Genomic DNA, 5749 nt, shown 5'->3' with positions numbered 1-5749 from the left:
CACCGCGTGGAAGACTCAGAAAGGGCATAGTTAGTCCTTCTAGGGGCCTGATGGGTTAGACAGAATTATTGTCAGGATTGTCAAGAGCTAAATAAATTGAAAGCGGCTGTCAGCCGCCATCTTTGAGCGGGGCGTCTGGGTCCGCCTCTTGTCTCAAAGGGAGGGGCAGGAGACCTGGTTGCTATGCAACGCGTACGCTGCCCTTGTTTTCGTTTTTCTGTTTGTTTGTTTTTTCGAAACGGGAGTCTCGCCGTGTCGCCCAGGCTGGAGTGCAATGGCGCGATCTCGGCTCACTACAGCCTCCGCTTCCCGGGTTCAAGCGATTCTCCTGCCTCAGCCTCCCGAGTAGCTGGGATTACAGGTGCCCGCCACCACGCCCCGCTAATTTTTGTATTTTTAGTAGAGAAATGGTTTCACCATGTGGACCAGGCTGTTCTCGAACTCCTGACCTCAAGTGATTCGCCCGCCTTGGCTTCCCAAAGTGCTGAGATTACAGGCGTGAGCCACCGCGTCGGGCCCGCTGCCCTTGTTTTCTAACCGTTAGATTAAGTTTCTGGTTCTGTTCTTTCGGGCGTGGGGACTAGGGGATGGACGCGAGAAGGATCCAATCACATCGGCGGAAACGAGGTTACTAGGCAACGCTTTAAGGTCGTCCTCAACTTGGAAAGGAGGGCAGTTGTTTTCCCTCTGAAAAGAAGCCGAACACCGAACCAAGTGCGGGTTGCTAAGCAACACCTGAGCGTTGTTTTCTGGGAGAGGAGCCAGAAACTGGCTTAGAACATAAATACATTCCAGGTGGATTAAAAATGTAAGTGCAACAAATGAAACCCGAAAACTATCTGAAGGAAAAAAATCTTAATGACTGCCATGGAGTTTCTTTGCACTACAGCAAAGTCAGAAAACGTAGTCTTTATTAATTTTTCCCAAAAGATTGTATAAACCAAGTTGAAAAATATACGACCAACTGGGAAAATCTTTCTAGAGTGTTTGTTGACAGAAATGTGCTACGCAAATAAATCTTACTGATGAATAACAATATAGAAAAATAGAAACACTTCATTACTATTATCTTTTTAATTTTGATTTTTATTTTTTGAGACAGGGTCTCTTTCTGTTGTGCAGGTTGAAGTGCAGTGGCCCAATCTTGGCTCACGGTAGCCTCTACTCGCACTGGAGCCACTCTTCAGCCTGTGGAGCAGCTGGGACCACAGCCGCGCACCACCACTTCCAACTAATTTTTAAATTTTTTGTAGAGATGGAGTCTCACTATGTTGCTCTGGCGTGTCTCAAACTCCTGGGCTAAAGCGATCCCAGGTGTTAGCCATCGTGCCCTGCCACTTTATATTTATTTTAATAGAAAGAAACCTGACCAGGGCTGGACGCCGTGGCTCCCGCGTGTAATCCCAGCACTTTGGGAGGCCGAGGCCGGCAGATCACCTGAGGTAAGGGGTTCAAGACCAGCCTGGCCAACATGGTGAAACTCCTAATTACTAAAAATACAAAAATTAGCCGTCGTGGTGGGCATCTGTAATCCCAGCTACTTGGGAGGCTGAGGCAGGAGATTCGCTTGAACCCGGGAGGCGGAGGTTGCAGTCAACTGAGATTGTGCCACTGCATTCCAGCCTGGGCGGCAGAGTTAGACTCCGTTTCAAAAAGTAAGTAAATAAATAAATAAATAAACCTGACTAGTTTCACACAAACACACACACAAAATTTTGAATGGCCAATATTTTAAAACATAATCTTCAGCCGGGCGAGGTGGCTCATGCCTGTAATTCCAGAACTTTGGAAAGTAAAGGCGGGCGCATCACGAGGTCAGTATCACTGGGCATCGTGGTGCGCACCTGTAATCCCAGCAACTCTAGAGGCTGAGGCAAGGAGAATCGCTTGAACCCGGGAGGCAGAGGTTGCAGTGAGCCGAGATCACGCCACTGCACTCCAGCATGGGCGACAGAGCCAGACTGTCTCAAAAAAAAAAAAAAAAAAACACAGGCCGGGCCCGGTGGCTCACGCCTGCAATCCCAGCACTTTGGGAGGCCAAGGCGGGCAGATCACGAGGTCAGGAGATAGAGACCATCCTGGCTAACACGGTGAAACCCCGTTTCTACTGAAAATCCAAAAAAAAAAAAAAAAAAAACGTAGCGGGGCGTGGTGGCAGGCGCCTGTAGTCCTAGCTACTCCAGAGGCTGAGGCAGGAGAATGGCATGAACCCGGGAGGCGGAGCTTGCAGTGAGCCGAGATCGCACCACTGCACTCCAGCTTGGGGGACAGAGCGAGACGCTGTCTCAAAAAAAAATAACCATCATCATCATCATCATCATCATCTTCACCAATTGAAAAGTACTTACAGAAAGCCCAATGATACAGGTTTTTACCTTTATCATTTAAAATTATTTTTTATTGGGTTTCTATTTTTCTTTAATCTTTTGTTTTTATTTTTTATTTTTTATTTTTATTTTTGACAAAATCTCGCTGTGTCGCCCAGGCTGGAGTGCAGTGGCGCAATGTCGGCTCACTGCAGCCTCTGCCTCCCTGGTTCCACTGATTCTCCTGCCTCAGCGTCCCGAGTAGCTGGGACTACAGGCGTGTGCCACCTCGCCGGCAAATTTTTGTATTTTTGGTAGAGACAGGGTTTTACCATGTTGGCCAGGCTGGTCTCAAACTCCTGACCTCAGGTGATCCACCCGTTTTGGCCTCCTAGAGTACCCAGATTATAGGCAGTGAGCCTGCGGAAGCCCTTTTTTCTTTCTTTTTTTTTTTTTTTCTGAGACAGAGTCTCATTTGCTGAAGCTTTTTTTTTTTCTTTTCTTTTTTTTTTTTTTTTGAGACGGAGTTTCGGTTCTTGTTGCCCAGGCTGGAGTGCGATGGCACAATCTCGGCTCACTGCAGCCTCCGCCTCCTGGGTTCAAGCGATTATCCAGCCTCCCGAGTAGCTGAGTTTACAGGCATGCGCCACCACACCCAGCTAATTTTGTATTTTTAGTAAAGCCGGGGTTTCTCCATGTTGGTCAGGCTGGTCTCGAACTCCAGACCTCAGGTGACCCGCCCGCCTCGGCCTCCCGAAGTGCTGGGATTACAGGCGTAAGCCACCGCGCCTGGCCTGCTGAAGCCTTCAAATCCATACAATCATATGATTTTACTCCTGTGTGCTTGGCAGGCATCTTTCCAAATTTTATGAACACTTTTTTTTTTTTTTTTTGAGACGGAGTCTCGCTCTGTGGCCCAGGCTGGAGTGCAGTGGCGCAATCTCGGCTCACTGCAAGCTCTGCCTCCCGGGTTCACGCCATTCTCCCGCCTCAGCCTCCCGAGTAGCTGGGACTACAGCCGCCTGCCACCACGCCCAGCTAATTTTTTGTATTTTTAGTAGAGACGGGGTTTCACCGTTTTAGCCAGGATGGTCTCGATCTCCTGACCTCGTGATATGCCCGCCTCAGTCTCCCAAAGTGCTGGGATTACAGGCGTGAGCCACCGCGCCCGGCCTATGAACACTTTCTTACATTACTAGTATGCCATTGTAACCTGTAACAAAATTAACTTCTTAGTATCATCTAACAGTAAGTGTGTAATCAAACGTTCCAATTGTCTCAAAATGTGTTTTTACAGGCCGGGCGCGGTGGCTCACGCTTGTAATCCCAGCACTTTGGGAGGCCGAGGCGGGCGGATAACGAGGTCAGGAGATCGAGACCACGGTGAAACCCCGTCTCTACCAAAAATACAAAAAATTAGCCGGGCGTGGTGGCGGGCGCCTGTAGTCCCAGCTACTCGGAGAGGCTGAGGCAGGAGAATGGCGCGAACCCGGGAGGCGAGCTTGCAGTGAGCCGAGATCGCGTCACTGCACTCCAGCCTGGGTGACAGAGCAAGACTCCGTCTCAAAAAAAAAAAAAAAAAATGTGTTTTTACAGTTGGTTTATTTGTATCAGGATCCAAACAAAGACCACACACATATTTAGACATTATGTCTCAAGTTTCTTTTCATCTAGAGCAGCCCCCTTTTTTATGCCTGTGTAACTAAAATTTTAATAAAGTTATAAGGAAGATAAAAGTAATCCAGAGAAAGGAAAAAAAATATCAATAGTCAAGAAGGAAGATTAAAATGGTACCTATGCCAGGCATGGTGGCTCCTGCCTGTAGTCCCAGCACTTTGAGAGGCTGAGGTGGGTGGATCACTTGAGCCAAAGAGTTTGAGACCAGCTTGGGCAACATGGCGACACCCTGTCTCTACAAAAACTACAAAAATTAGCCGGACGTGGTGGGGCACACCTGTAATCCCAGCTACTCAGGAGGCTGAGGCAGGAGAATCACTTGAATCCGGGAGGTGGAGGTTGCAGTTAGCCGAGATGGTTCCACTGCACTCCACCTTGGGCGACAGAGCGAGACCCGGTCCCCTCTCCCAAAAAAAAAAAAAAAAAAGAAAAGGATGTACTTTAGGAAGTAGGAAAATTAAAAATTATGCTCGAAAGATGGGCTGATCTGCAAGAAAGAAGAGGAAGAGCAAAATGAATCATAAATACTTTTGTTATTACAAGTGAATGCTGCCTGTATAAAATAATAAAAATATTCATAAGGGTATTTTTAAAAGGCAATAAAATGCTGTCCCAGCACTAGTTGGCTAGTCTGGAGGAGTTCAACAACCTAATGTACATCAATACAGAATTGGTCAAATCAATTTGTCACATCCATAAAATAGATCATAAAAATACATTATTAAGATGAAATATTGGCCGGGCGCGGTGGCTCAAGCCTGTAATCCCAGCACTTTGGGAGGCCGAGGCGGGCGGATCACGAGGTCAGGAGATCGAGACCATCCTGGCTAACAGGGTGAAACCCCGTCTCTACTAAAAATACAAAAAATTAGCCGGGCGTGTTGGCGGGCGCCTGTAGTCCCAGCTACTCGGGAGGCTGAGGCAGGAGAATGGCGTGAACCCCGGGAGGCGGAGCTTGCAGTGAGCCGAGATCGCGCCACTGCACTCCAGCCTGGGGGACAGAGCAAGACTCCGTCTCAAAAAAAAAAAAAAAAAAAAAAAAAAAAAAAAAAAGATGAAATAGATTTATACTTTTTCATAGGAAAAAAGAAAATGTGGAAATGTTAGTATATTGATCATCTTTGTGAAAACGTATCAATAGTCTACGTTAAACTATTTTAGGAAAAAAATTGGGGAAGGGATTTTTCACATTTTACATGGTATGCTATCATGTATAAATTCATTACAGAAATAATATTGTTTTTATTATTCTGGAAAATAAAGGATTTCCTTGTTTTCTGTTTCCTAATAACAAAAACAACCATTTTTTTGAGTGGTTACTAGGCAACGATCGCTGGACTCAACCACCCTCGAAGGTTGTGGGGGAGATGGTGTTTTTCTCGATTTCGCCCCAAGGAGGGTGCTCGGACTTCGACGTGCCGCCATCTTTGAGCAGGGCACAACTGTTTACAGCCTTGGAATGGATATCAGGCTGAATGGTGGTTGCTTGGCAACGCCCCGCCACGGTCGCCATCTTTGAGTAGGGCACATTGTTTACTACTATATAATGGAAACCTAGAGGGAATGTGGTTGCTAGGCAACGCTTTGGGACCGTCGCAATCTTTGATCCAGGCACAACTGTTTTTTCCGTTTAGAATGTAAATCATCAAAGCCTACAGGATGGTGGCTAGGCAACGCCTTGGCGCAGTCATCATCTTCAATCCGGCCTCTTGGTTCTCTTTACCTCCTCGGAGAAACTAGAAAGCTTTGCAAATTCAATTAGCCGC

This window comes from Nomascus leucogenys, chromosome 10 (assembly GCF_006542625.1).
Source record: "Nomascus leucogenys isolate Asia chromosome 10, Asia_NLE_v1, whole genome shotgun sequence".
Lineage (NCBI taxonomy): Eukaryota > Metazoa > Chordata > Mammalia > Primates > Hylobatidae > Nomascus > Nomascus leucogenys.
The sequence above is the reverse complement of the archived record's forward strand: the minus strand, read 5'-3'. Positions refer to the sequence as shown.